Raw genomic sequence first — 22,069 nt, 5'->3', positions numbered from 1 at the left:
TGAACCAGCACCCATATGGGATTCCAGCATGTGCAGGGAGAGAATTTATCCACTGAGCTATCACACTGGGCTCAACAAAACATATTCTTAAGTCTTCAACATATTTCTAGTAGCTTCACTGCTTGCTGTAGTCATTGACAAAGCAAATTGTTCATGTGGTTAGTTTTACAGAGTTCTGATTTTATTTAATGTGCACTTTTTTCAAAGGACAGATTCCTTGCCCATTATTAACTCTAATGTTGGAAGCTGAATAGCACAGTGATTAAGAGCCCTAACTTGGGAACCAATTAGTTGCATCCCAGTACTGCCTTAGTTTAGTTGGCCAATTCTTTGGTTTAACCCAAGACCTTTCTTGAAACAAACCTGTCCGAAAGTTGTCAGTCACATCCTTGCAAAACCTGCATTGTGATTTCTGTACTCCCACAACATAAGGTTGATGCCTCTCAGTGGCATTTATGGCAAACAGCCTATTTGGTAGGATGACAAACATGCCTTTTGTGTATTGCAGCTGCTGGAATAATTAACGTCAACAGCAGAGTAAGAATTGAACATGTATTTCAGAAAATGAGAACTTCTGGATGATTCTTCATTAAGCATCAAGATAATGACAAGGACTGGCATTGTGGTATAGCAGGAAAAGCCAATGAAAACATTGCTGGTATCCCATATGGGTAGCCATTCTAGTCCCAGCTACTCCACTTGCCATCCATCTGCCCCTGTGCCTGGGAAAACAGGGAAGGCTGGCTCAATTCCTTGGGATCAGATGCCCATATAGGAGCTCCAGGCTTTGGTCAGACTCAACTCTGGCTGGCAATTTAGAGGCGGGGATTAGGAGATGGGAAATTTCCTCTCTTTCTCCCTCTCTCATGCTTTTACTCTTGCTGTAAATATACATGTGTATACAAACACACACACACACATTCACACACACACACACACACACACTCACTTCTCTATATCTCTGCCTTTCAAATAAAAATATCTTCAAGAAGGAATATAAGCAATTCCAGTAGCATCATTTAAAAAAAACATTGAATTCCTTGATCACCTGTTATGTACAAAATTTTTATCTGAAACTAGTTCAACCATGAAGGTGGTCTTAAATTAATAATTGCCAACTTAATTTCTGTGCGTACTGTGTTGAATAGTATCTCCCAGACGCATGTGCACTCAGTAGCTCCTTCTAAATGCAATCTTTGCATGAAGAATTGGTTAAATATGATGAGAGCAGAGTTAAATCTAATGAGTGGTGTCCCAGGAAAGTGCAGAGGGCACAGAGGTGTAGAGAAGAGCAAGTGGATGGGATGGTGAATTGTGATGAATCACTGCAGCCAAAGGATGCCATAATCCACCCAAGGCTGGCAAATGAGTTTCTTAGATGTAATTATGCGACCTGGTGCAATGGCATATATATATATATTTGCTATATATATGTTATATATATATATATATAACAAAATGAATGAATGAAAGAAATGAATGGGAGAAATCAAGAAGATGAAATAGACTAGGGACATGTTTAAACAGAACCATTAGCCAGGGTGAAGCAGAGAGAGCCAGTTGTAGGAAATAGGCGAGGACAGGCAGATGGCAAAGGGGCACCTGGAGAATGATGACATAGGAAAGTGACAGAGACAATAGTGTGGTGTTGTAGTGACCCAGTGACAGTCAGCAAGTGGCAATAAGAATCCACCAGTAGCCAGGTGGGAAGAGGAGTTCATCAAAAGCTCAGCAGGGGAACCCAGACTAAGAACTGTCCATTCTGCTGGTTTGTATGATTCAAGCATGAGCAGAGAGAAGAGTAGCAGACCCTAAACAAGCTATGTGGGAGCAGGTTAGATTTCACAGTCCAGACCCCCCAATCAGAGCCCCATCTGGTGCCATTTCATGTAGGGAGGCAAAAGTTTGGGATGGTACTGTGCATGCTCTCAGCTGAAAAAAAACTTAGTTCTCTCTCAGTGCAATTGTTCCAATGTGGCATCCTCCAGGTTCCACACAAAATAGATTCGAATAGCCCCTACACTTAGTGGCCAGTACAACTCCATCAGTGACACATAGGTGTTATGTTGGCTGAGAATGGAGAGAGAACAATGAGCTGTGCATGTGCTGAGCTGGGAGAGAACTCACTTCCAGCTCAGTTCATTGCAGTGGTTCCATAGGGAAAATAATACTGAATTTGTCATGGTACAAGTTAAAATAGGTCTGAGCACCCCTCAGACGTAATGACCAACAGGTTCCAGCAAGATCACCATCACCAGCAACCACTATTTAGGACAGCAGGTGTCTCCCTAATGCTGGGGACTGCCTGAACTGAAAATGGGAGAAGGATGTACAGGCAACAGTACAGCCTCAGCATGGGATCAAAGGAGATGGAGAGTGGTGAGCCAGGACCTGGGGTTATGGAGACCATGGTGGAAGTCTAACACGAGATCCCAGAAGTGAAACTCTGTGGAGGAAGTAGCACAAGTGAGTGCAAACAAAGAACCAGGTACCAAGTACAATTAGTAAAATCGAACTATAGACCTGCGAAAAACACAGCTTAGAAACCTGCCCCAAGGAGGAGACTCTGATAACCAGAACTACAACAACCAAGAGCAAAGGAAGCGACAAAGGCACAATGAATATTACTGAAGACTCCATGCAAAGGAGCAAAAGCTTTTGCCAACCTCAGAGTTAAATGAGGAATACATCAAGGAAGTTAGAGATGAAGAACTTTTAAAAACTTATTATAAAGCTTCTTATCAACAACGAGAAGCACATACAAGAGTTCAAGGAATTTAAAGAAAATGTCACACAGGAAATAACAACACTGAAACAAAATCAGGCTGAATAATTGAAAGCGAAGGATGCAAATAGAACAAATTAGCAATTTAGTGGAAAGCCTCAATATTAGAATGAATGAAGCAGAAGAAAAAAAAAACTCATAATTGGAAGATATTTCTTGCCACAGGGTGAAACTATCAAAAACCTTGAAGGTAAACTGAGTCCAACTAAGAAAATATCCAAGAACCGAAAGACAATGTTAAGAGACGAAATATAAGAGTCAAGGGAGTTCCAGAAAGTGTACAAAGAGAAGCTTGGTTTAAAAATGTATTCAATAAAATAATAAACAAAATTTTTTCCTAATATGGAGAAAAATTGGGAAACAATGTGCAGGAGGGGCACAGAACTCCCAACAGGGTTGACCAAAAGAGATCTTCACCATGATACATTATGACCAAGCTCTCTTCAGGTGAACAGAAGCAAAAGATCCTTAAATGTGCACATGAAAAAAACAATCAACTGACATGTAGAAGAAAGGCAATCTCTTAAAGGAAACTCTACAGGCCAGAAGAGAATGGAGTAACATATTCCAGATTCTGAGAGAAAAAAAAATTATCAGCCCGGAATAATGTATCCTGAAAGGTTTTCATTTATTTTTGAAAACAAAACAATTTTTTTACAGCAAAGAAAAGTTAAAAGAATATGCCATTTCTACACCTGCCCTACAAATGATACTTAAAAATGTTGTCTTGACAGAGAAAAGAAATAGCATCCACTAAAACCAAAGGCAAATGAGAAGATCATACCAGTAAAATAAAAGAAGAATAAATCAATGAACAGCCTATTGCTAAATAATAGAATCAAGTTACTAGCTATTTGCATTAACTCTGAATATAAAAGGTTTAGACCCATTAAGCAAACATTATAGATTAATAGACTGGATTAAAAAAAAAAACAAAATCCATCTATCTGTTGCCTACAGGAAACACATATGACGACAAAGGTCAATGGAAACTGTATCTCATGGATTTTTTTTTTTGTTTGTTTACTTTCATCTCTTCAAAACACTTTCTCATTATATTCTTCAATGGGTTAGGGATAGGATTAGATTTTCATACAGCAGCGTCATTTTCTTCAAGAAGATTCTTGATTTTCTTTTTCATTTCTTCAGTGACACATTAGTCATTCAGTATCATGATATTTAACTTCATGGCATTGTAAATTTCTATTTCTCTTCTTGTTGATTCTGTTTTGTGGCTTTCCTTTGGAGGGAATGTATAGTTAACTGTGTAATAATATCCAGATGTGAGGATACGATGATATTCGTATGTGTTATTTTTTGATTCATGATGAACAAAACTAGGAATATAAGAGTATATTATCATGCAGAGGGTGTAATTAGTGAAAGCATCTGTAGTTATCTATATATCAGTCAATATGATATACACACATCTTTGCTGTTTATAAATATTAACTTCCACATGAGAGAAAACATAAAAGTTGTCTTCCTGCATCAGGGCTATTTCCTTTAATACATGAATCTCTTAGTTTCATCTACTTTGCTGCAAATGTCAGGATTCCATTCTGGTTTTGTGGGAAGTAACTCTACAGTTGTGCAAATCTAGCAAATTCCTTGGTGTGATCACCAGAGAATGGACACGTGAATTGAGTACACACCTTTGCTGTTGCAAATAGAGCTGCAGTAAACTCAGAAGCGCAGTGGTCTCTCTCACACGTTGAGATCATTTCCTTTGAGCATATTTGCAGAAATGAGATAGCTGGTCATGTGGGACATGTGGCTTCAGATTTCTGTTTGTGCTGTTTTCCACAATGGGCTTACTATTTTGCTTTTGCAGAATACCCTTTCTAAATGCAGTGATAAGGTCACTCGTCCTTATGGCTTCTATCTGCATGTTCTTCATAGATGCAGATTCTGAGCACTGTTCCACCTGTTTGTTGGCCATTTGGTTTTCATCTGTTAAAAAAAAAATGTCTGCTCACATCCTCTGCCCATTTCCTAACTGATTTGTTTTGTTGTGGTTGTTCAGTTTCTTCATCTCTTTATGAGTCCTGGATATCAACGATCTTGGGATGCTCATTTTTGCAGCTATTTCTCCCATTCCGACAGTTATCTCTGCTCTTTTTCAATTGCTTCCTTGGCTGTGCGGACACTTTTTGATGTGCTATAATCCCATTTCATTGTTTTTGCTTTTATCACTTGTGCTGTGAGAGCTTCGTGCAGATTGATTGTCTGTTGTCAATGGAGAATGCTTCTCTTATGATGTTTTCTAGTAGTTTGATGGCCTCGTGCCTTACATAAACATTTGTGCTTCATTTGGGGTTGGCATCTATAATGGGGTAAAAAGTTGGAGTCTCGTGTTAAACTCTTGCACGTGGATATTCACTTTTCTCAAATGTTGAGGGGATCGTCTGCTCTTCAGGGCATATTTTTAGCTCCTTTGTCGCTGTCTTTGTTTGGTGCAATGATTTGAGTTTAAAATGTCACTTTCTACCAAAGCTGTCAAGAACTGTTTGATGACTCATGACCCACACTTTGCATGTATCTTAAGCATGGGTTTTACAGTTCCAATTTGGTCCTCCCAATGGACCAGAGATTATTAAATGATTTTATTATTGCATTCTATCACATTATTTCTTTATCTCTACTTTCTTCATCAATAGATTATAGAATAGTCAGAATTTAAAAGCCAGCGAGGTGTCCTGGACATACACACAGGGGTCTTTGCTGATGAGCAGAGCATGGACTAAATGAAGCCATAACACTTAGAGAACTTGGCAGAGCCTGTATTCTGTTGAAGCAAGCATGACTGATCCAAAATAGTAGCCAATCATGTTGACAGTGGCCAACATCAGTGTCATATATAACAAGGCAGCTAAGGAATTGCTATGAGCTCCAAGAACATCTAGTGGGCCCCAGGTAATGACTGATTAATAATAACACACTCTCCTTTAAGAGTCCCCAATATTGCTAGGATTGCTACCTTACAGATTAACTTCAGCCTGATCAATTACAACTACACTCAAAAGATGTTCTTGGAAACACAGAAAGTCACTGATGCTCCCTGTTTCACTATGTTTAAACTTCCTCCCCATAAGGTATTATTTTTCATGAAGTTACACTTTGATTACTTACATCACTGCTGATAATACACCTTGGCATGACCAGACTTCAAGGCTTCTTGTCCTAGACAGAGTGCCCATTGGTTTCCTGACACTGAATTCGTCTTTATTTCATGGACTGCCGTTCCTCTTCCAGGTCTTCCTAACTCCCTGCCATGCTGGATGTAGTAAGTCCTCTAAATGTCATATCTGAAGGAATGGTGGTCAGAAGTTTGAGTGAGGGGCTGGTGTTGGCGCATAGCTGCTAAGTTGCCACCTATAATCAGGATGGATACCAGCTCACGTCACCAGCTGGTCTAGTTCCGATCCAGCTTACTGCTCGTGACCCAAAAAATGCAATGGAAGATGGACCAAATGTTTAGGTCTCTATCATGAAACTCTGGCTCCTGGCTTCTCTCTCTTCCTTTCTTTCTCTCTCTCTCTCTCTCCCTCTGTCATTCTCTTCTTCTGAGATTGAGGGACAAGTTAGGTGTGTCCGATGTCAATAAAATCAGAAAACAATAAAAATACTAGGGCCTAATACTAAGAGCTTTAAAATGTTTGTGAAAAGTGCATTTTATAAGGAAATTGTGCAGCGATTTAAATGTTTCATGCAGCAAAGTAAACTTGCCTATTGATTCAATTTGATTTTCATCTTTTTTACAAAAATTGTGAGTCAAGGAATTGGAGAATGATAGACAGAGAACTACAAAGAAGCCAATATGCTGATTCACAGTCTCTGATATCCACAAAAGTTAATGCTGGGAAACATTAACAGCAAGTTGGGAATTCGACTCAGGTCCACCACTTGAGTGAGAAATGAGGGGCGGTGAGAGTGAGATAGGAAATCTTCCACTGGAACACTCCCCAAGTGAATATATGCCCCAGGGACAGGTCAGCCTAAAGCCAGGAACCAGGAACTTCATCCCAGTATTCCATTTGAGTGGCAGAGACCCAGCAACATGAGATATATTTTCAGCTTTCCCAGGTGTATAGCATAGGACTGGATCAGAACCTGAGAAGGCAAGATTCTAACTTGTGTCCCGATAGTGGATGTGGGTTTCACGGGGGTGAACAATTGTTTTTAAATATTTTTGAAATATTAAACTCTATAACCTAGAAGAGAATATAATGATATTGTTAACAGTTTGGAAGATAAAGACTTCAAGAAATGAAAGAGAAATTAAGCATTTCTAAGATAATGAGCTGAGCTTTACAAAAAGTAACCATGAGGAAAATACACAGTAGTATGCCATTCAGGGGCAGATCATATACAGCCAGGAACTCAAGTACAAAGACACAAGTGTAAGCACTTATCTATCAATATTCAATTGCAGGTAAATGAAGTAAATACACTAGTTAAAAGATGCAGCCTGGCCAAACTGACAAAAAATAAGATACAACTATATACTATGTGTAGAAAACTCACTTCACAGATAAACATACACATAGACTGAAAGTGAGGAATTTGAAAAAGGCATACCAGGCCATTGGAAACCAATATCACACTAGAATTATTTTAATAACCAAACTGATGAGGGACAAGACAGAATTTCATTTTTTTTTAAAGATTTATTTTTATTATTTTTTATTGGAAAGGCGGATATACAGAGAGGAGAGACAGAGAGGAAGATCTTCCGTCCGATGATTCACTCCCCAAGTGAGCGCAACGGCCCGATGCTTTGCCGGTCCGAAGCCAGGAGCCTCTTCCGGGTCTCCCACGTGGGTGCAGGGTCCCAAAGCTTTGGGCCGTCCTCGACTGCTTTCCCAGGCCACAGGCAGGGAGCTGGAAGGGAAGCGGGGCTGCTGGGATAGAACCGGCGCCCATATGGGATCCCAGGCGTGCTAGGCGAGGACTTAACCACTTGCGCCACCGCGCCGGGCCCCCAGAATTTCATTTTTTAAAAGGCAGGGAAAACAAAGAAGGACAAGATATTGATTCAGCAAGAATATGTGCCAATTATAAATATATATGAGCTTAATATATGACTACCCAGATATAACAAAAAATACTAAATACAGAACTAGGTAGACTCCGGTACTGATGATGGGAATAATGATGGGAGACTCCAACAAATCCACGTTATCAATGGACAGATCATCCAGACAAAACATCCCCAAGGATACATCAGAGCTGAACCACACTAGAGCAAATTGACCTAACAGACATTTACAGAAAAATTCACGCAATAACAAGAAAGTGCACACTATTCGGATCAGCATATGTTCCATTTTCTAGGATACACTCTGTTTTAGGTCACCAATTGGGTCCCAGGCATTTTAAAGACAGAATTCATTTCATATATCTTCTCAGAGCAGAAAGAATGCAAATAGAATTCAACAATCAGAACAACCACAATTCACAAATACATAGAAATTGAACAGCATGCTACTGTCTGATCAATGGATCATTTTGAAATTTCAAAAGGAAATGGTAATTTTTCTTGAAGCAAATAGAAATGAAAACACAGCAAAATGAAACCAGTGTGATGCAGCAAAAGCAGCAGGAAGAGAAATTTTTATGGCAATAAATACTTTAAAAATGCTAAGCACTTAAAATAGAAAAGTTTCAAATAAGCAATGTAATGATTAATCTCAAACACGTAGAAAAAGAACAAAGTCTCAAATCAGCAGAAGGAAAACATTAGAATTAGAGCAGAAGTGAATAATATTAAAACATAAAAATATGCAAAAGTAAACCTGGTTTCTGAAGATTTAAACAAATTTTGAAAATTACCTAGACACAGAAAGAAGAAAGACTAAAATAAATGCCATGAAAGATGAAAAAGTAGCAATAGAAATAACATCATTAAAGAAACTGCTATGAACAAATAAATACTAGCAACTTGGAAACCACTCCTTGGCATTCCGTATTGTGGACTGTATTGTCACCACTGAAGCTGGCTCGCCCCACACTCTGTTCTGGTGCTCGGATTCACCAGTGGCTGATGTGAACAGGTTCAGCCTGGTCTGCCCCCGACCCATGACAAATGTATCCCAGTGGGAAACTGTCCATGGCCTGTTTTAGGCTGTTCCCTATCCTGCTTCTTGTGCTTACCTGCAGGGTCTATGTCCTGCCAGAGGAGTTGCCCAGGCTCCTCCATCAGAACCTCTCCCAGTGGGCCCATGAGCCAGCCTTAGTTCAGCTCCTGTCCTAGTAGGAACAGTGGCCTTTCCTGACTAAGCCAATCCCTTTTAAAGTAACAATGAGTCATTACATACCAATGGGGGAAAAAAATCCTAAAATTAGTATAGAATCATCAAAGGTGTAAATCAAAGAATTCTGAGAAAAACAGTCAAGCAAGAGGCATGAAAATACCTGATTTCAAAGTATACTAAGAACAATTTGAGCTAGGGATTGACGTGATGGCTCCAGGGCTAAATCCTCACATTATAAGTGCCTGGATGCTGGAATGAGTCAGTTCAGGACCCAGGTGCTCCACCTTCCTTCCAGCTCCCTGGTTAGGGTCTGAAAAAGCAGTAGAGGATGGCTCAAAGCCTTGGGATCCCATTCCTTTGCAGGACTCCCAGAGGAAACTCCTGGCTTCTGGCTTCAGATTGGCTCAGCCCAAGCCACGGCAGCCATTTGGAATGTGACCCAGTGGATGGAAGATTTTTCTCTCTGTGTTTCCTTCGCTCCATACATCTTCCCTTCCAAGAAAAATAAGCAAATCTCAGGCCTAGCACAATGGCTTAATGACTAAATACTCACATTCAAATGCTGGCATTTCACATGCATGCTGATTCATATTCCAGCTGCTCCACTTCCCATTCAGCTCTGAGCTTTTCTCCTAGGAAAGCAGTGGAGCATGGCTCAAAGCCTTGGCAGCCTGGATCCTCATAGGAGACCCAGAAGAAGCTCTTGGCTCCTGTAATTGGATTGCCTCAGCTCTGGCCATTGGGGTGTGACACGATGGCTAAAACATCTTTCTCTTTGTCTCTCCTTCTCTTCATAAATATGAACTGCCATTCCAATAAATAGATCTTCAGAAATAAGAAATCTTTTAAAAAAGCCATAGTGAGTAAAATAACAAGACGTTGTCATAAAAAACAGCAGTACAAAGTTTGTTACAACTTGTGACTTTTTTTAATAATAGCACACATATGACCATATTTTTAAAATACTTACTTATTTTTATTGGAAAGTCAGATATACAGAGAGGAGGAGAGACAGAGAGGAAGATTTTCCAACCAATGATTCACTTCCCAAGCAGCCGCAATGGCTGATGCTGAGCTGATTCAAAGCCAGGAGCCTGAAGCTTTCTCCAGTTCTCCCATGTGGGTGCTTGCCAAGGCTTTGGGCCATCCTCGACTGCTTTCCCAGGCTGCAATTAGGGAGCTGGATCAGAAATGGAGAGCTGGAACATGAACATGAACATGAACATGAGCTCCCCACACATGCAAGGTGAGGACTTTAGCCACTTTTTAAACAATTACTTTTTAAAGGAGGTTTCTAATAGCATGCTTTGAACACAGAGATTTTTTTTTTTGATAAGCACTGCTGCTAAAACTGGACATAAATATGTGGAAGCATGACATTGGAGCCCTACCTCTCTCCTTACACATGCATACACACACACACACACACACACACACACACACACACACACTCACAGTGGGAGTCGCACATCTAAATGTTTGGAAGTATGAATTCGATAGAATACATAGGAGAGATATTTCAAGACATGGATGTGGTGGGGACAACTTCCTGGGTCAAGTCACAAGTGATAAAACCTGAACAAGACAAATGGTATCGTTTTCAAGCCCAAAGGCTTCTGCAATGCAAAGGAAACACTCCAGAGAGTGAAGAGACACTACCAGTATGGGAGTGACATTTGCAGCTTCTTCTCCGACAAAGGGTTGATGTCCAGAACACACCAAAAACTCAGGGGTTGTAACAACAATCAACCCAGCTATGGTATGGACAAGTTACCTAAACAGAAAATTCTCCAAAGACATATACATGGCCAAAACATACAAGAAAAAAAAATGCTTAACATCCCCGGCTATCAAAGATGTGTAAATCAAAATTACACTGAGCTATCAATTCACCCCCTGTCACAGTGATTATTACATAAAACACAGAAAGTGATAAATGCTCTGAAGATATTGAGTGTGCCACACTGTGAGTGGGGATGTTAATTAGTGCAGCCATTGTGGAAAACAGCATAGAGATTTCTCTAAAAACTAGAAATAGAATTGGGTCATCTGACCCAGGAATCCCAGTACAGAATGCATAGCCAAAACACATGAACCCATTACATTGAGGATGTATCTGTTCCCTATTGTTAACTGCAGCACTGTTCATGATAACTAGGATATAGCATCAACCAGGCATCTGTCAGATGAATGGATTAAAAACGGTGGCACATACAGGCAATGGAAAATCGCTTAACACAGAGCAACTAGATCTGGCCACTTGCAGCAAACAAGGTGGGACAAGCAGAGGACACTGTGAAGGAAGTGCCACCTGTTCTCCCTCATCTGTGGAAGTCCGTCTGCATACAGGATGCTGAGCCCGGGAGCCAGGAGGGATAGAGAGCAGGCAGGGCAACTGTGTTTCACAAAACCGATAGAGGGTATCCATGATTCATTAATTGTGGTAAATAGAACAAATGCAAGTTTTTATAATGGAGCAGCTGGGCTTGATTTGTGAATTAGAAATATAACACCTGGCTTAATACATTGGCAGTAGGGGAAGCCGGAGTGGGATGTATGAAAATGCTTTCCACACTTCCACGATTTTTGTTTTGCCAATTTAAGATTCCTATTCTCACATCAGCCTAGCGGCTAAAGTCCTCATCTTGAATGAGCCAGGATCCCATATGGCCGCCAGTTCTAATCCTGGCAGCCCTGCTTCCCATCTGGCTCCCTGCTTGTGGCCTGGGAAAGCAGTTGAGGACGACCCAAAGTGTTGGGAGCCTGCACCCGAGTGTGGGAGACCTGGAGAAAGTTCCTGGCTCCTGGCCTCGGATTGGAGTAGCACCAGGTCCTTGAGGTCACTTGGGGAGTGAATCATCCAATGGAAGATCTTCCTCTCTGTCTCTCCTCCTCTCTGTATATCTGATTTTGCAATAAAGGATAAATAAATCTCTTTTAAAAAGAAGACTCTTATCCTCAAACTAAAAGTTTGTTTTTTTTTTTTAAGAAACAAATGTGTATTAAGTGCTCCTTTGCCTCTCCAAAGAGCATTTTCTTACAAGCACGTTCTAAAAAGAATGTTGTTTATGAAAAGGGACTTTGTCTCATTTTTGATTAACCGGTCTGACTTCCACATTGGCTTGTATAGAAAAACATCCTATCCCTCATTGGAGGATACTAAGTGCAATCCTTTCAAACATCGTTACCTTCATTCAGTAAACGCTATGTTAAAATGGGACTTGGAGCTTTAACAACAGACATTAGTTTGATCTGCTGTACATTGACCTGAATCTATGTCCTAGCTATAGATTCTCACGTAGTTTACAAAATGCTCTTGAGAATCGCATCAGTTCCCCTAAACATTGTGTGGATTTAACAATATTACCTTATTCTAGGTTCCTGTATCAGTAGCCCTGATAAGCTCGGATAGTTTTGGGTTGTGGCTCCAACTCCTCCTCTGCCACTTTCTTGGCTGTGTGGCTGATACAGTGAACTTGAACCGTTTGACACTCAGTTTCTTGCTCTGTAATCTAAGGCAAAAAGCGCACCAATTGAATGGCTGTATTTAGGGGTCAATAAAACAATACACATGGAAATGGACATCAAGTGACCGTTATACAACAAATACATACATTGTTATTGATCGCCTTTATTCTTTGTCATATCTTTCTGTGTCTTGCATATGGATTCATTGAAAAAATTGATTATTCCTAATATTCAATGTTTCTAAGTATTTATTTGAAAGGCCAACTGGAGAGAGAGAGAGAGACAAATGAGAGAGAATGTATAGCCAGGACTGCGCCAGGCTGGAGCTTATTCAGGGACCCAAGTATTTTATCCATTTTTTTGCTACCTTCTCGGATGCATATTAGTGGACAGCTGGATCAGAAGGCAAGGAGAGGACCGCAGTGTGAGCTGATGAAATCACTGCATGGTGATTTATGTCCCGTGAGTGCTGATTCCAATTCAACTCCCTGATAGTGTCTTGGGGAAAAATAAAAGGACTATTTTTTCAAGTTTTGGGCCCCCTGATGCCCATCTGGATCATCCAGTTGAGGCTCCTGGCTCCTGGATTGGATCCGGCTCAGTTTTGACCAGGTGGCCGTCTGGCGAATAAGTCACCAAATGGAAGGCCTCTCCCCCAATCCCTTTTTGAAACCGTGACCTTCAAATAAATCAGTAGACCTTAAGAAGAGTAGAAACAGAGGAATTGAGTGTCCCAGCCGATAACGCAACCATTGAGCCAAATGCCAGCCCTAGTCAACATTTAGTTTTTCACTGTGCAGAGAGAGATTTGGTTAAAAGAGAGAGATCTCCTGCCACAGTGACAGAAAGGGCCTCTGAGGGAGGAAAGCCAGACTTGGTGTTTTTTAATGCAGCGTCACAGGGAGGGGGGGCTAATGGATCAAAGTTGGAAAGGGGGATCATTCAAAATGGGCAGTGATCCCATCTATTTCCTTGTCATTCTTTATTAGCGATCTTGACATTTGTAATACTATTTTACAACAGAGCAGAATTATATTCATTTGGGGAATGAATCAACAGATGAAAGATCTCTTTTGTTCTCTGGGTGTGTGTGTGTGTGTGTGTGTGTGTGTGTGTGTGTGTCTTTCTGCCTTTAAAATAACGTAAAAGCAAACAAATGTGGTCATTTGTGATGTGTGACAGGAAACCTTGTTCTTAGAAGAGGCTTTGTTGCCACGTCCATGCTACATTTGAATAAAATGTTTGAAGCGACTGCCTGAAACTCAGAGGGTGAACCAGTACAGCTGATGCACGACACACTGAGGCTAAGCATATGGAGACAAGAAATATTCCAGTGAACTTGGCCAAATAGACCACACTACAGAATTGCGACGATGACATCTGTGCTGGAGGAATACCCTGGGAATCGTTTGTAAGCAGATCTTTGACTTTACGAAGAAAAGGCTAAGAATTCTTAAAACCACATGATTTCCAAGTACAGACTTAGAGTGAAGGAGTGAAGCAAGCTGACTCCTGCCATCATCTTGTCCACTAGAGAAGCACTTCACACAGAGCATTGAGGGAGTTGTTGAAAACTAGCTTTCTCCGAGTCTGTCATCAACAAATCACTGTCGGTACGCTCCAACGTGACAGAAGGAAACAGTGGCTATCAGAAAATTACATGGGGTCCCATGCAAGCCATTGAACTGATCTGTGTAACATGAGCTGTGTGCAGAATCAAATGGAGAGCGAGCGTTGTTGAAGCATGCTGATACGTGCTTGGGACTCACCCTATCAGTGCACCAAATTGTAAACTCCAAGTCTCATGGCCCACATTAGGCAGGCATGATTGCTGTTTCTCTAGATTTCTCCGTAGTCTCAAACCCAGTCATAGCTACTCACATATTTTGTGCCTACTTTCCATAGGTATTGTGTTTTCAGGGATAACAATCATCAAACCAGTACCGTGCGCTTGACATACTGTCAGGTATTGGCAAACTAAATAAGGGAGACACATCCCTCTTGAAGAATGGAGTCTAGTAGATTGTGAAGTGATTATAAGGCTGTTAGTCTCTGTGCATTTAAAAGGACCCGTACAAGCAGTGGGTAGTAATTGTTAGCTCTTACAGAATAATAAGCCAGGAGAAACCAACCAGTGGCAATGACAGCAGGGTTGAAGGCCAGGCCTTCCTCTCAACTCTCAGAGCTGAGAAAGGCTGTGCATTTGCTAGAAATAGCAAAAGATCATATTTATAATGGTAAAATGCATATAATTATAACTAATGCTACATGTTGGAGGTTACCATATTGCTTATAGAAGGCTAACATGTTTTAACTGCTTTGCAGATTGACACTCAATAACAAACCATGCTAACTTAGACAAATTCCCTGATGAGAAGACTGGAACTCCTCCCAAGATCACTAAGCCTGCCAGGGGTCAGCCTGAGACTCTGACCAGAGGCTTTGACCCTCGATTACATAACTGCTGTTCCACCAAGGGCACTTCCATGGATGCTTAAGGTTCAGTCCAGGAGCCTCGACTATTTCACAAAATCTGGGGCACAATATCAGGATCAAGTTCATGAAAATTAAGAAGGAATCAAGTAAAAATGTACAAGAGCCAAGGCCATGGTTCTGTGCTGGTCTGCAGTTTCTACTGACATCTGGCTTTGATTTGCTCTAAGTACTGTGTGTGTGGATGAGTATGCTGGGGAGAACTCGAGATCAACAGAGCCCAAGTGCGCAGTGGTGACTGACACCCAGGAAGCAGTTGCAGGACTCGGAATATGAGGAGAATGGACATATCCACAGAATAAACAGAACACATGATTCTAGGTCACTGTTAGTATCCGCCCTCGACTCAAATAGGAGAGAAGTTACAAGGAGTTTTAGCTCACCTGGAGAAGACAAACAGGAGATTGTTTTACACAACGGCATGGAACAGGAAGGAATGCCCTTTGTTACATTCTGCTGTCCTTGGAGAGGGAGACTCCTAGCAACCAGACAGGACTCCTTTAGTGAGCACAAACTGCACACTGCTGTACTCCAATGCAAGAACTAGATGTGGAGTGTGAAAGAGAAAAACTGGAGTGAAACTGCACCTGCAGAGAAACTGAGACACATACAGGAAGGACCAAAGAGATATCAGTGAGACATAGACAAGAGCCAGGTGACGGGGGCGGGGCGAAGGGGGTATAGAAAGCCGAGATTGGGTGACCCTTGTGCTCCTGAAACCTATGGCTTGATTGTGGAGACACAACACCCTGCCTAGCCTCTCTACTTCCCCTGCAGAATTCACAGCAAGCTCCACTCTACCCACTAGTACTCAAAGAATAGATGAGAGTCCCCCGCCCCCATCATAACAACAAGAGGCACTCTGTGCTGGCTCAAGGAAAATCTAGCTTCTCCTCTTGGTCCATTTGATGGAGCCTGGGCTGGTATGGGAGAGGTGACAGTGATGTGCAGGGTCTTTGATCATTTTTTCTGGCCTCAGGTGGACTTAGCAATCTCTCTGAAGGGGCACTAGCATCCTGTGTCCAACTAATCTGCACAATGCCAACTGCATCCAAGGATTGTCCACAACAGCGTTGCATATTATATGGCCTTGTAGAAACACAGCTCTTCTAACATACGCAGGAGGGTGGTGGGTAGAAAGCACTGGGAGTTGGGCAGCACAGAGAGACGCGCAGGATGTACCACTGAGGGACATTACCCTGCTGTGACACCTCCCAAAACCCTCCCCACAACTGCCCTGAGGAAAGCCAGGAAACAGGCTGGATTGTATGCCTTGTATGTTATTTTTCTCGACACAAGAAAGACCAATAACTTCCTGAAACAGAAAATAAGATCTTGAAGACACGGTGGAGCTATTTTTTAGGCCATAAAATGACTGTGAAGGAGCCCCTATTGGAAGTCTGTGTTGGAGTAAGTTACACTATTTATGCTCCAATATACCACCGTCCAAATGCTGTATGTTAGATAATGGCTCTAAAGGAGAGAAGCCAGGGGACTGCCAGTTTAGTGTGAACAAAGGAGCCACTATTCCTGCTGATACTAATAACATCTACTCTGATGGACTGTAGAGTGCAATTTCTCCAGTTGCTGTGTAATTGGCAACTGAAGCCTATATTCAAAAGTAAACCATTCACAAATGGGGTCAAACATACCCACCCACCCCCCCCAGAGCATACAGAGATGGATGGGCAGAATTCTGGAACAATCTTTTACCTCTGGATAACTTGTCAACCCAGGAGATGCAATGGATGACTGAGGATGGGCAAAGGGGAACTGACAGGGGTCCTTTTATTTTTAACATCTTAAGTCTTCTAGGGAATAAAATGCTCCGAGTAGAAGATAAATCACTCTCCTTGCCTTAGGAACTTCTTCCCATTCAAACCCCTAGAGTCCAGGAGGCTGGGCAATGGAAGCCCACACACAGGCGCGATCTGCCTGCCAGAGAGAGGTTGGATTTTATTCACTGGAGAGTGTCCACAGCTTTGCAAATCTGCAAGGCCACCCCAGTGTGAGCTCTTTGGGAGCCAGAGAAATGGAAAGGAGTGTGATTGCCTGCCTCGGGCCTCGAAGTGTTTTCGGCATATGGTAGGTTTGCAAGAGCAATGTGTAACTGGTGGGGAGGAGAGTACCTCCACAGCTTATTCTCCTGAGACCATGGAAGGCAGAGGACTCCACTCACCTCAGGGTCCCTAGCTGAAGTGTGTGGGTGTGGCATGTGATGGGGACAATCAAAGCAAACATGTGTCCCTTTAAAGGGGCCTTCAGGGAGGGCCATGCTGAGGAAATGTGCACACAGCTTTAAGGAAACCATGGCCATCATGTATACCTCCTATGGTCTGCTGCTGCCCTGCACCCGCAGAAAGATTAGGGAAGGCTTGGTGGAGCTAAGCTGTGTGTCAACAGCAGCCTTGTCACAGCTCTTATCACCTGTGACTAATATAGAAGCAAAAGACCAGGAGCAAAGAGGAGAAGCAGAAGCACAGGCCTCAGGTGCCGATGCCACCAAGTGTTTTCACTTGCTACGGATGGAATTTATCAACCGCCCTGCACTCATTTAGCAACCATAAATACCTAAAGCTACAGCATTTTCTAAATCAATTCCCAGATGACAGAATGAACGTCTACTGCATAGAAGCAAAGTGACCCCGAAGCAAAAACATCAGCTTTGCCAGTGTTAGAGTCTGTGTCTCTCCCATGTTTGGTTCACTTTCCCAACATGACATGGAGCACGTGACTTGGATTCAAACCCAGCTAGACAAACCCCAGTCCCCAGGTTTTGATTACATGGCATGGTTTCCTATATTTGAGCCAAGTCAATCTCTTGAACATCAGATAATATTATACCAAAGTGATAAGAAAGACCCAGAGGGCCCGGCGCAATGGCGCAGTGGCGCAGTGGTTAAAGTCCTCGACTTGCACGCCTGAGATCCCATATGGGTGCTGGTTCTGATCCCGGCAGCCCTGCTTCCCATCCAGCTCCCTGACTGTGGCCCGGGAAAGCAGTCGAGGACGGCTCAAAGCCTTGGGATCCTGCACCCATGTGGAAGACACAGAAGAAGTTCCTGGATCCTGGCTTCGGATCGGCACAGCATCGGCCGTTGCGCTCACTTGGGGAGTGAATCATCAGATGGAAGATCTTCCTCTCTGTCTCTCCTCCTCTCTGTATATCCGCCTTTTCAATAAAAATAAAATAAATCTAAAAAAAAAAAAGAAAAACCCAGAAGTCAACCTCTGATTCTCCAAGGAGCATGAAGGCCACTGACAGTAATGTTTTCATTTCATCGGAGACTCAGCATCTCTCTCAGAATCATCTATGATTTTGCCATAATTCTATTTGCTGGTTTCCCATTTGTTTGGAACCCAAGGTCAACCTGCTCTCTGCTTTTAGCTCCCAAGAGTTCCCTCTTACTCAGTGGCTTGAGTGAAAAGCATTCCTTAGGAGCTGTGCAATCCAAGGCCTTTCGAAGAGCCACCTGAAATGATGACAAGCGTTGCTCAGAAACCACAGCTGTGCACTGCACTGAATGTCTGTGACAGGGTATTTCTACACCATGATCCCTGCAAGTGGAGGATTCACTGTCATTATCTGGATTTAACAAAGGAGGACAGGCGAGGTCTAAGAGTGGTTAAAACCTCATCACATCGATACGTCGGACAGACTGTGAACTGGAACCCAGGTCTTCTGGCCTCACTTGCTCGTCGGCTGGCACGCCTTGACTCCACCTCTTGTCTTGACGAAGACGGTGTCACCCAGCATGAGCTTTTACCTGCAACTCTGAAAAGGAAGCTGACAGAGACTTCTGATGTGGTGTCCTAAGACAAGGCCACATGGTATAACTGAGTTTCTCACCCATATATTGGCAGATTTTTTTCTGTTAGAAAAATAGAGAAGAAAAAAACTAAAACCAGTGTAGCTTGGATCATTACTGATTGCACATTCCAGAAATCACTGCCAAGCAACTGTGTAGCTGTCGGAGTATGGCCCGTCTTCACCGTTCTAAAGGTCATGAGCAGAGACAGAACGGATACACTGACTGCAACACTCAAGATTTATTTTCAGCTTACTTCAGAAAGAAAACATCATTACAAAAATCCAAGTTTATTTATAAACTCGCTTACGGAATCAAACCTCTCAATTTGTTTATCCAAACAATTCTTAAGAAGAAAAGAAAAAGAAAAAAGAAGGAGAAAGCAGTATTAGGGGCGAGCATCGTGATAGAGCAGATGAATGAGCCTGGGAAGGCTGTAGACAGCATGTCAAGTGCCCGGGTCCTTCCGCACCTGTTAGCGGAAACTGCTATTTCTGTTGCACTGGTACATTCCTGCTGGGTTCTAGGCCCAGCCAAAGTCAAGTACCATTGACCCAGTGTAAGCCACTTGTCAACATACACATCTGTATGTTTCTTACCTTCCTATGTCCTGCCCTCTGGGCCCCGGAGCTTGCAGTCTCCTGCCTTTTGAGGAATCCAGGACCTCATATTTCTGCATCCTTCCACAGTGGCTATTCTGACTCTTTTGGTTGCATCCTTTGCAGTTATACTGTGTCTTAACCAGATCCCACAATCCAAAGAAACGGATGCTTATTTTTATCCTGTGTTTTGTTTGTTTCTGATGTTTTTTTTTTTAAAAAAATGATAAAAAAAAAAAACGATAGCAAGCTGATTGAGATGCAGAAGACAATAATTAGAACCTGGGGTGGGGCCCGTGTTCAGGAACAGCTGGTCAGGCTGCTGCTTCCACCACCTGCATCCCACATCAGGCCACTGGTTCCTGATCCATTCCTTGTCTGTGCATCTGGGGAAGCAGTGGATGACAGCACAAGTGGTAGAGTCCCTACTACCCACATTGGAGGAACTCCAGGGTCCTGGCAGCAGCCTGCTGTAGCACCTGCTCTCGTGGTCATTTGGTGAGTAAACCAAGGGATGGGGTGGGATTTATTTCTCCATGACTCTCCCACTGTCTCTGTCACTCTGCCTTTCAAAAACAGAAATAAACAAGACAGGCAGGCTTCATATATATCTGCAAGTTCACTCATATACTTACCTTTATAAAATATTGATTTAAGTATCTGAAACAGTTACAGGGAGAGGCAGAGACAGGAGAGAGAGAGAGAGAGACAGAGAGAGAATCTTCCCTTCACTGGTTCTTTCTCCAAAACATAGCACAACTGGTGCTAGGCCAGACCAAAGTCGGTAGTCAGGACGCTCTTCAGCTTCCTGTACTAAAAATCCCTTTTCCTTAAAACAGCCAGAGGAATTTCTGGATGCTGAGGGAAGCAATGGATCAGGTATCACCTCTCCAGAGAAATGGTTAATCCAAGGTCTCTACTTATCTCCTTCTCCTCCTCCTCCTCTTCCTCCTTCTTCTTCTTTTTGTTTTAAGAATATTATGCTCCTCCAGTTGTAATGATGTCTGACTACTTCAACATTTAACATCTATTGATTAAATGATTATTCATTTTAACCAATTCTTGCTTATAATTTTTACCTGTATTCCTGTTAAGTTAGGGCTTTTTTGCCTTTTTAGCCTATATTAGTAGGTTTTGGTGAGTATGAATCCTTTTACTGTCATGTAAATTTAAACTATGCTATTTCAAAAATTGAGAAACAGAGTCCAAATCAGGTTCAAGGCAGCTAGGAGAGAGAGAGAGGAAGTGAGGGAAGAAGGAAATGGCATCAAGTCTGCACTCTTTTTAATTACAAATCCTTTATGTCCCATAAGAAAAGATAAATGATGGCATAGAGAAATGAGTGCAGGTGTGTTCTTTCCTACTCCCAGTCCCTGACACAAATGGATTTGAAATATGTAATCCACAACAGGCTTGGAGTGGAAACCCACATGAGCATGCCTTTAGAAAGTCACGGTAAGCAGCTAATAGAATTCGTCAGCGAGGGAAGCCAAAGTTCAGCGCAGTAGGAGAGAATGTCAGAAGCAGAGACATCCATTCACATGGTGGGCAAGGCCAGCAGGTGCAGGAAAGGAGCCCTCAGCTGAGCTCAGCAGTATGGTGAGCACATCATCCTTGAACATCATTGAGCATGTCCCTCACCATGCTGGCCATGGTCCACTTAATCCTGGAACGCAAGAGTCAACAGATGAAAATGATTCAAGGCAGGGAACTACATTAAACCATCAAGAAAGGCTCAGCTGAAAATCTCAACCGATCCAAAAAGATGTTTGATGAAATTCATATCCTTTCATGATAAAAACAATTATAAAATCTAGCAACATAAGAATAGGAATGAAGGAGGGAGGATGTGAAGAAGGGGAAAACGGAAGGAGGAGAGGAATGTCACTGTGTTCTTAAATTTTTGTCTGTAAATCATACAGCACATGTGAAATGCTAATTAAAGAATAAAATGAAAAAGGAATAAACTCAACACTGCGAAAGAAAAGTCCAGCACCCGGCGCAGTGCTAACATCTCCCCCCCCCCCTTGAATGTGCCAGGATCCCATATGGCCACCGGTTCTAACCCCAGCAGCCCCACTTCCCACCCAGCTCCCTTCTTGTGGCCTGGGAAAGCAGAGGATGGCCCAAAGCCTTGGGACCCTGAACCCGCGTGTTAGACCTGGAGGAGGCTCCTGGCTTTGGACTGGCTCAGCTCTGGCCATTGCGGTCACTTGGGGAGTGAATCATTTGATGGAAAATCTTCCTCTCTATCTCTCCTCCTCTCTGAATATCTGACTTTCCAACAAAAATAAAATAAACCTTTCCAAAAGAGAGAATTACACAGGGGATATCATACTAAAGGAGAAATCTAAAACTTTGCCTCTAAAATCACACACACACACAAAAACGTAAGGAAGCTAGTCCCATCACTTCCAGTTGTTGTACTATTGAAGTGTCTACCCAGAACAGTGCAGTAAGAAAAAAACAAAAAGCCATCCAAATGAAGAAGGAAGTATCCCACTGATCTTTATAATTGATGCAATATAGAAAGACTTAAAAGCCACACACAACCACCAGGCCAACTAAACTAACAGAGCAATGTTGCAACACATGACAAGCATGGAAAAATGAGCCATGACTCTATGCACTAACAGTGAACAACCCTAGGAAAACTAC

This window comes from Ochotona curzoniae, unplaced genomic scaffold (genome assembly GCF_017591425.1).
Source record: "Ochotona curzoniae isolate NIBS_2020 unplaced genomic scaffold, NIBS_Ocur_1.0 scaffold_274, whole genome shotgun sequence".
Classification (NCBI taxonomy): domain Eukaryota; kingdom Metazoa; phylum Chordata; class Mammalia; order Lagomorpha; family Ochotonidae; genus Ochotona; species Ochotona curzoniae.
The sequence above is the reverse complement of the archived record's forward strand: the minus strand, read 5'-3'. Positions refer to the sequence as shown.